General features: G+C 42.6%; 1 pseudogene; it reads right to left on the bottom strand.

Annotated features, from left to right (window-relative positions):
* Positions 1–9,597: 9,597 nt before the first annotated feature.
* On the bottom strand, positions 9,598–9,868 carry LOC103264982 (annotated as a pseudogene).
* Positions 9,869–10,533: the final 665 nt, after the last annotated feature.

Below are 10,533 nucleotides of genomic sequence, written 5' to 3' on the forward strand. Positions count from 1 at the left end.
CTTGAACTCCTGGCCTCAAGCAGTTCTCCTTCCTCAGCCTCTTAAAGAGTTGGGATTACAGGAGTGAGCTACCCCACCTGGCCTAGAATTGGGAATTTTCTAAGGTTTAAGTGTGATTTGATTTGTGTCTGACAGAATTATTGATTCTTGACATTTAATGATGCAATTCTAATATTTTCAACTAGCTAGCCTTTCAGAATAGCTTTAATCTTTGAAGTGTGCAACTTTTTTTTCCCTAAGCAAACTTAATAGTGAGTAAGGTATCTCAAGTGGAATCCTGGCTCCTTTATTGACTAGCTTTGTGACTTTGGGCCAATTTTTAACCTTTGTTTGGTGTTGGAGGTCTTACTCTGTTGCCTAGGCTGAAGTGCAGTGGCACCATCACAGCTCATCACACCCTCGACTTTCTAGGTTCATGCGATCCTCCTGCCTCAGCTGCTTGAGTAGCTGGAACTGTAGGTGTGCACCACCACACCTGGCTAATTTTTTGATTTTTTTGGGGTAGAGATGGAAGTCTCACTATGTTGTTCAGGCTGGTCTTGAACTTTTGGTTAAAGCAGTCCTCGCACCTTGGCCTCCCAAAGTGCTGGGATTACAGGCATGAGCCACACACCCAGCTAATTTTTAACCTTTAAACCTTAGTTTTTCTCATCTTAAAATTGGAGATAATGTAGCAGATGTGGTGGCTCATGCCTGCAGTTCCAGCAGTTCTGGAGGCTGAGACTGGAGGGTGGTTTGAGCTCAGGAGATGGAGACTGCAGTGAACTATGATTGTGCCACTGCACTCCAGCCTGAGTGACAGTGAGACCCCATTCCTAAAATTGTTTTTAAGATGGAGATGATAATAACACCTACCTCAGAGTTGTTACAGAAATTGCATGGGACACTGTTGGGCATTGCCTGGCACACAGTGAGGCTTTAGGCTTGGCTGCTGCTGTCCTTGAATATTAGTAAGTCTGCAGTTAGCCTCTGCCTTTCTTTCCTTCCCCTGATTTTTGAGAGCATACATTCAAGACCAGTGAAACAGCTACAGGTGGTTGAATTGTGGTTGTTGTCCAAATGGAGGAGAGCGGTGCCATGGGCAACTTGGAGTTCACATGTGAACTTCGTATAATGTGTGCGGCAGAAGCTGTTGTAGTCAGGCCTTACACCTCTTCCCGCAGACCAGCATTAATTGACAGGAAAGTGAGTACTGGGAATTGGCCTTTAAGAGAGCTAGCCGAGGCTTAAACAGATCTATTGGAATGATACACAATAAATGGACTTTAATACCATTTATTTTGCTCATTTAATATCATGTTTGGAAGGAGGTGGGCTCGGATCTAGGTGATAGGACTATCACAGTGAACAAAACAAAATTCTGCCCCGACTGAGTTGACATTCTTGAGGGGGACATAAATATGTATCGGCTACAGGGTTTCGGTGAGTTGCATGAGGAGAGCTCCAAGGGGTGTACCAATGTGCCTCCAGGCAGGGATCAGTTAGGGAGTAAAGCACTTCAGGTGCATTACAATGACCCTCTGAGAAGATAACACAGGTGCAAAAGCAAGCCACAGCATCCTCCTGGCATATGTCATTTGGTAGACTTTTTTCCATTTTAAATTTAACCTTTTATTTTGAGATAGTTGTAGAATCGCATGCAGTTGTAGAAATAACAGATGTCATGTGCCCTTCTTTCCTCCTTGGACACATCCTTCATGATGATAGCACAGTATCCCAGCCAGCATGGATTGGCTGTCCTCATCATGTTCACATTTCTTCAGTGTGTAGTGTGCCCGTGCGCACATGTATCCACGTACAGGTGGTCTCCAACTTACAGTTGTTCAGCTTTTGAATTTCTGACTTCACGATGGTGCAGAACCAATATGCATTCAGTAGAAACAACTTTCATTATCCGTACAACTGTTCTATTTTTACTTTCAGCACAACAGTCAATATGTTACACGAGACAGTCAGCACTTCGTTATAAAATAGGCTTTGTGTTAGATGGTTTTGCTCAGTCATAGGCTAAGTGTTCTGAGCATGTTTAAGGTAGGCTAGGTGTATTAAATGCATTTTCAGCTACGGTGGATTTCTTGGATTCTTGGTTCATCACCCTGTTGTAAGTCGGTGAGCATCTGCATTTAGTTCTGTGGAGTTTTATCACGTGTAGGCTTGTTTCCCCTCCAACACACTCGAGACTGGAACAGTTCCAACACCCTCAAGTTGCCTTTTTATAACTTGCTTTCCCTCCCAATCCCTAGCAATCGCTAATTTATTCTTCAATTCTATAATTTTGTCACTTTAAGAATGTTCCATAAATGGGCTGGGCATAGTGGCTGGGCATAGTGGCCTGTAATCCCAGCACATTGGGAGTTCAAGGTGGAAAGATTGCTTGAGCCCAAGAGTTCAAGACCAGGCTGGGCAGCATAGTGAGAACTCATCTCTACAAAAAAAAAATCCAAAAGTTAGCCAGGTGTGGTGATGGGTATCTGTAGTCCCAGCCACTTGGGAGGTCAAGACAGGAGAATCACCTGAACCAGGCTGCCAAGGCTGCAGTGAGTCGAGAGTGTGCCTCAGCACTCCAGCCTGGGTGTCAGAGTGAGACCTCAACTCAAAAGAAAAAAAAAAAAAATAGTTCCATAAATGGAATTATATAGCATGTAATCCTTTGGGATTCTTTTTTTCTTTCAGCTTAATTACTTTAAGATTCAGCCAAGTTGTATGTGTCAAGGGTTCTTTTTTTTTTCTGCTGAGATTTTTTTTCTCCTTTTTTTAACTTGGAAAATTTGTGTTCATCTTTATTTTGGAGCTTGCTTTTCTATAGGCATATCTGCTTTTGGGTAGAAAGCTATGAACACTTAACAGTATCTAGAAATGATATTTTAAAAAATTGTGTGAGAATTTTAGGAGCATTTATTGACATGTAAATATTTATTTTTTGCTTATTTTAGGGCTGGTTTTCATTTTTGAAATTTAAGTTATTTCTTTTCTATTTTATACAAATTTTTTTTTTGTAGAGACAGGGGATCTCACTTTTTTTGCCTAGGCAATTTCAAACTCCTGGTCTCAGGCAGGCCTCCCACCTTGGGCTCCCAAAGTGCTGGGTTTACAGCTGTGAGCCACTGTGCCTGGCTCTGTATTATTATAATTTTTTAAATTACTTATTTGGCCAGATTCGGTGGCTCAGCCTGTAATCCCGGCACTTTGGGAGGCCAAGGCAAGTAGATTGCCTGAGCTCATGGGTTCGAGACCAGCCTGGGCAACTTGATGAGACCTCATCTCTACAATAAATAAGAAAAATTAACTGGGAGTGGTAGTGCACACCTGTAGTTCTGGCTACTTGGAAGGCTGAGGTGGAAGGATCGCCTGAGCCCAGCAGGTTGACGCTGGGGTGGCTGTGGGCGTGCCACTGCAGTCCAGCCTGGGTGACGGAGTGAGACTCCCACTCAAAAAAAGAAAATTATTTATTACTTTACTTTGAGAGATGGGGTCTTACTATGTTGCCCTGGCTGGAGTACAGTGACTATTCATAGGCATAATCATAGTGCACTGCAACCTTGAACTCCTGGTCTCGAATAGTTCTCCCATCTCGTCTTCTGAGTAGCTAGGACTATAGGCATAAGCCACTGTGCTGGGCTAATTTAGGTTTTTTTTTTTTTGAGTTAGAGTCTCACTCTGTTGCCCAGGCCGGAGTGTAGTGGCACGCTCATGGCTACCCCAGCATCGACCTGCTGGGCTCAGGTGGTTCATTCGCCTCTGCCTTCCAAATAGTCAGAACTACATGTACATGCTACCACACCTGGCTAATTTAGTTTTTAAATGATAAAAGTCACACTTTTTTTTCGTAATAATTTTATGGGAGCAGAAGTGTATAAAGAGACAAAGTTAATCTCATCTTATTGCCCAGGATTAGTTATTATTAATAGTCTTTGTGTGTGTTTAGACTTTTTCCATGCATGTATGGTACATATACCTAGCGTATGTTTTAAATTCATATTTACCTGTATATACACTATATATAAAAACATATATAATTATGAGCTTGGGCTGTCATAACAAAATATAGACAGGAATGTATTTTCTTAGAGTTCCAGAGGCTGGAAGTCCGGGATCCAGGTGTTGGTCAGCTCAGTTCTTGGTGAGGGCTCTTTCCTGGCTCAACCATCCAGGTATCTGAGTACCCAAACCTTGATGCTCAAACCTATGGCACACCTAGGTCATGTGGTGTGACTGTTGTTTCTAGGCGGCAAGCTTGTACCACATGTAACTACACTGAATACTGCAGGCAGCTGCAACACAATGGCAAGTATTCGTGTATCTCAACATATCCACACATAAAAAGGTACAGTGAAAGTCCTGAGTTGTACTGATGGGAGATTATTGTCATGTATTTGGTCTGTCTTTGGCATAACTGTAATATTTTTGTCTCATTTCAGTTTTTAGGAATTAGTACTAGACTAGGAGTCCTGAGATTTTTATAGTCATTTGGTCTGTGTGTAAAATACATTTCTTGGCCAGGCTCGGTGGCTCAGCCTGTAATCCCAGCACTTTGGGAGGCTGAGTTGGGAGGGTCGCTTGAGTCCAGGAGTTTAGACCAGCCTAGGCAATGTAGTAAGATCTTATCTCTACCCCCCCCAAAAAAAACAAAACTACTGTATCTTTTTTTCATGGCCACATACCATTCCATTATATGATCAGATTCTTTATTATGGATTCTTAGATTGTTTGCATTCTTGGTATTACAAATGATGGCATAAAGCTTTTATATTTTATTGTGTATATTTATATATACATTTACACAAATATATGGTATGTATATATATATGTTAAGGCGCTTACAGAATTTTCAGTAATCTGTTTCAAGCTTGGTACATTTAAAAACCATATATTTTACACAGCATTGGCTGAAAATAAAATACTAAAATACCCATCCATATTCTATCTGCCCTAGCAAGATCGTTTTTCTCCCAGGCACTTGTATATGTAGAGATAGTTATGTAAATCACATCTTTGGTAACTTAAGTTAATATTTGTAAATAATCTAGTGGCCATTGGAGAATTTCATGTGTTTGTGTAATAAAATAATAGTGTTAGCGATTGTTTAGTAGTCTTTCATTGTCGATCTACATTCTTGATACCGGGATCTTAGGCTGCTTTCAGAAACATTGAATGGAACATGATAGAGCTGAAGAAAGCAGTAAAGGACTGTATATAACTTCCTTATTTTGTTTTAACTTTCTTACTTTGCTCGTCTGCTTTGAAACTTGTTCTGTTGTAATATTGTTGTTCTTGTAGCTGATTGTATACTTGATCGAAAAGATGAAATTGAGGTGAAGAAGGACAAAATGGGATGGGGTCTTTCCAATTCCATATGTGGGCCAGCCATGGTGTCTCCTCACACCTGTAATCCCAGCACTTTGGGAGGCTAAAACAGGAAGGTTGCTTGGACCCAGGAGTTCGAGACCAGCCTGGGCAACATAGCGAGGCCTCGTCTCTTAAAAAAAAAAATTAAAAATTTAAACGGGTGTGGTGGTACATGTCTGTAGTCCTAGTTACTCGGGGACTACAGGAGGTTGGGGCTGTGGTGAGCTGTGATAATGCCACACTTTACTCAGCCTGGGTGACAGAGTGAGACCCTGCCTCTTAAAAAAGCAAAATTACATTAGTGATCCTCTATGGTTCATACATGCTAAAGCAATCTCTCAGTTTTCTCTTAAGGAAGAATCTCCATGACAAGGATGGGACAGGGAATCTTCTTACTCCAAAGCTTGGGAAAATGAGCAAGGTAGTCTTGAAAAAAGATTTTTAGCATGATCCTCAGATACATGTGTTATAAAATGATTTAATACATACAGATAATATTTTTGAAAAACTTAGATTATGGTAAGAATTCAGCTTAGTGTAATTTGGGCTAATAATAAATGGAGTTTCACTAATTTAGTTGAAAACATTTGTTTATTCTGTGTTAGATACTGTGTTAGTTTCTTAGGATATGCCAGTGAACAAAATAGGTAAACGATCCCTTCCTCTGTGTACCTTACATTTCAGTGGTAAAATAGACCATTTGTATTTGTAAACATAACCCCCTGTAATTTTATATGTTAAAAGATGACAAGTCCTATTTAAAAAAATAGGTGGGAGAGGGCAGGGAGGAATTGGGGGGTTATTTGCAGTAATCCAGCGAGAGATGCTGGTGGCTTAGGCAGGAGGTGGCAGTGAAAGTGGCAAGAATGAGTCAGGTTCTAGACGTATTTTGTAGGTAGAGTCAACGTAATTTCACATTGGGTGTAGAGTGTGAGAGAGAGGAGTCAGGGTCTGAGGAAGTAGAAGGCTGGATATAGATGGCATCTGCTGTGGTAGATGCTGCAGACAGCAGATCTGGGAGAGAAGCTCAGGAATTTGGTTCTGAACATGTTACTTTTGACTCTAGCCCAGGCTAGAGTACAGTGGCACGCTCTGGGCCACTGCAGCCTCGACCTGCTGGGCTCCGGCGATCCTTCCGCCTCAGTCTTCCAAGTAGGTGGAACTACAGGCGTGTGCTACCACACCCTGCTAATTTTTGATTTATTGTAGAGACGAGATCTCACCAAGTTGCCCAGGCAGGTCTCGAACCCATGGGCTCAGGCAGTCCACTCGCCTCAGCCTCCCAAAGTGCTGGGATTGCAGGCTGAGCCACCTAGCCCGGCCAGTAAGCTGTTTTCTTTTTCCTGAGAGCAAGAACAGGTAAGTAACATTTGGTTGCTACATATCTACCAGGCATGCTATATATTTACATAAATGAGCCGGGCTCGGTGGCTCAGCCTGTAATCCTGCGCCTTTGGGAGGCTGCGGTGAGTGGATGGCCTGAGCCCGCGGATTCGAGACCCGCCTGGGCAGCGAGACTTCATCTCTACAATAAATCAAAAAATCAGCTGGGCGTGGTAGCGCATGCCTGTAATTCCGGCTACTTGGAAGGCTGAGGAGGAAGAATCGCCGGAGCCCAGCAGGTCGAGGCTGCGGTGGCCAGGAGCGGCCACTGCACTCCAGTCTGGGCGACAGAGTGAGACTCCAACTCAAAAAAAACAACAACAACAAAAAAACATAAATGCACACACTCTCATCACACACTGTCTCATACCTATGTTTCATGAGGTGTAGGTACTGTGTTCATTTGACAGTTAAAATTAGCACAAAACTAATTTCTCAAGGTCATGCAGCAAGTGATAGAGGATTTATAAATCTTCTTGAAAGCCCATGTGTTTTCTACAGTATTGAGTAGAGTGTAAACCTTCCTTGTTCTAACACTGTGTGCCCTATAGAGTCCTTATCTGAGCAGTGCATCCAGCCTTTGCTAGACTATTCTAATTAGCCACACTTGTATGGTTAGGTCTGTATAGAGCTAAAGATAGGCCCCGTTAAAAAAAATGACAACCCTTCAAGGAGCATTACAAGTGGCCAGTAGGCATAGAACAGTTGTTCAGCTTCATTAGCAAGTGAATTAAAGTAAATTAAAACAGGTACTCTTTTTTTTTTTTGACTTTTCAAGTTGAGAATAGCAAAAAGATTGCTGCTACCTGGTGTAGGTGTGGGTGTGAGGGAAAGAGGCACCCGGGTACATTCTTGATAGGAGTGTATACTGGAGTAGCCTTTTGGAGGTCAGTGTCCGTTCCAATTTAGAATGTCCACATCCTTTGACACAGTGTTGTATTTTTAGACTAATTCTACAGAAGCTCAAGATGTATGTACAGAGTTATTCAATGAGTCTAGTCTGAGGTAGTGGAAAGTTGAATACAGTGAATTTCCATTGATAGGGATGTCATCCATGGCAGTTAGAACAAGCACGAGCTTTATGTACCGACAGAAAAAGAGGCTGCAGAAATAGTACTAAGTGGGGAAAAGGCAGGATACTGTACAGAGTAGCATGTATCACTTAGTACTGTACAGGAGGTGGAGGAGGAAAACACCAGAGAAACACATACTGAGTTGCTGTTTCTGGGGTGGCATTATGGGGGACTTTCATATCTGTATTTCTGAATTGTTTTCCCCTTTTTAAAAAAATGAAGTCTTTGATAATCAGAAAAAAATCAGTAAAGATCACACACACACACACACACACACACACACACACACACACACACACACACGAGACAAACCCACACCCAGCCCTTCCGATACGAGCTTACTACAGGAGTTAGCAAAGGAATTGGAAATGTGTGCGGCCTACTGGGTAGTTTCTCCAGAATTCAGTGTTAGCCTTTCTTGGTTATCAGCCACCCGTGGCTTTGGATGATCTTAAACTGATGCCTGACATGATGAAGAAGCTGATTTTAGAAATACATTTTTCTCTCCATTATTAAATTCCAAGCCACTTTGCTGAGAAAACAACAGTGAAAAACTTCTCAGAACATTTATTGGTATAGAAGAATGTAATTATCTTGGCACAGATCTCAAACTGAAACTGTCATTTATTGGAGGACATTTTTCAGTAAGTATCCCCATTGACAGGGTTAGGTAGCTTCATCCAAGAGCCCAGTTTATTTAGTTGTTGATGTTCAAGTTTGTGGCAAGTTCATCTTAGAAGGCCTGTGGCATTGCAGTGCTCCTCGTGGTCAACTCTTTTTCTTTTTTTTGAGTTGGAGTCTCACTCTGTCACCCAGACTGGAGTGCGGTGGCTGCTCCCGGCCACCGCAGCCTCGACCTGCTGAGCTCCGGCGATCCTTCTGCCTCAGCCTTCCAAGCAGCCGGAATTACAGGCATGTGCTACCATGCCCGGCTGATTTTTTGTTTTATTGTAGAGATGAGGTCTCGCTGCCCAGGCGGGTCTCGAATCCGCGGGCTCAGGCAATCCACTCACCTCAGCCTCCCAAAGGCACAGGATTACAGACTGAGCCACCGAGCCCGGCATGGTCAGCTCTTTTACCAGTCATGCTGTGCTGTGGTTCTTTTCTGATCAAAAAGACCAAGTAATAATGTATGTATTAAAAACTTTCAGGTCAAAACAGTGTGCTTTGTATGTTTCAGTGAAACAGTAGGGTCAGGTAGGTACTTGTTAAGCTACTTGATGCGTGTTAAGGTTTCTGTTTCAGGATTCTTTTTTCTTATTGTTGGTATTGTTGTGGCAACCTTGTGCATAAGTGTGACCGTTTCCGTAGAGCCAGCTTGCCAGACAGATTTTGTCGTCTTTAGAACAGAAGATCTGATATGCTATGCAGATGACTCATTCTTTAGTCAGTGACATAGTGTATGTGTGTCTGGGCACTGACTAGGGAGCTTAATTTAATTATCAAACGTGTATTGAACATTTCTGTGAAGACTCAGGGATCTTGGAGGTGTTAGGGAAATGCAAAATGTGCCAAACATGGCCATTTGTGGTTGCACAACCAAGTAAAGGAGTTGGAAATGTATTAATTATGGCAGAGTCCATGCTGCAGATCCAAAATGCGTAACGGACCAGTCAGGGATATTGTGGAAGGTTTCCTGAGAAGTGATAGTGTTGTGTTGTGTTTTTAACAGGCGCCAGTCATCTTTTATTAGGGTGTTCTCATTAGGGTATGAAAGGATTCAACAGTAGTCAAGTTCCTCATAGAGGGGTGTTGGACCAAGGGGGTCATGGTCAGGAAAGCAGAGTGCACCTCTTCAGTGGTACTTGTGTAGCTGCTCATGTTTGAGCTCCTTGTAAGAAAGGCAGTAGCTGCAAAGCACGTAAGCTGCTAACACCATAGAAACCCTGGAGATGCTCCCTTTCTTCACGTTGATGTTTTTGTTGTAGTAGCGGTGATAACCTCTTTGAAATGCTCCAAGAATGCCATTAGGTAGGGGTGAAGTCCCGCATCAATAGCCAGCTTGGAAGCTCCTCTAGTTTTACATCCATGAGTTTCTTCTCCTTCACTGGTACGACCAAGGCCATCTTAGAGTCCTGGTGTCTGCTGTACCGAGCCATGCTAGATGATAGTGTTCTTTAAAAGATGAATGAAACCTGCCTGGTAGAAAAGGGCGTTCTAGGCAGATGAGAATAGGACCTGAGAAAGCGCTGTCCACAGTTTTGTTCTCCGGTAACCTGATGTGGTGAGAACTGGCTGAGTGATGGAGAGCTGGCCAGAAGAGAGCTTTGGCCACACTGGAATGGTCCTTCTAGGCCATGCTCACAGATGATGGAAGATCTGGATCTTTAAAAGACCGCTGTAGGTTTTTTTGGCTTCTAAGGATGGAGACAGGGAGACCGTTTGGAGCAGTCTTACAGTAACTGAAGGGCGAAATGCTGAGGATGCCATTGAGAGCAGGGAAAATAAGTATAGAGAGCACATTTGCGAGGTCTGCAGAGGCACGTCCTTGAGGGGATGACTTAGAGGGAAGAGCCAAGGATAACTGAGCTTTTAGCTTACAAGTACTTATAGGCAGTTGGAAATGTGAATCAAGAACAATGTAGTGTAGTGGCTTTTAAAAGCTTTCATTTTTTTCCCTTTGTATTATTTATTTATTTATTTATTTATTTAGAGTCAGGATCTCACTCTGTTGTCAGGGACCGTAAGCGACAAATTTGTTGGCCGGGCTCCATGGCTCAGCCTGTAGTCC

This window comes from Carlito syrichta, unplaced genomic scaffold (genome assembly GCF_000164805.1).
Source record: "Carlito syrichta isolate Samal-C Ts95f unplaced genomic scaffold, Tarsius_syrichta-2.0.1 Scaffold305794, whole genome shotgun sequence".
NCBI classification, from domain to species: Eukaryota; Metazoa; Chordata; class Mammalia; order Primates; family Tarsiidae; genus Carlito; species Carlito syrichta.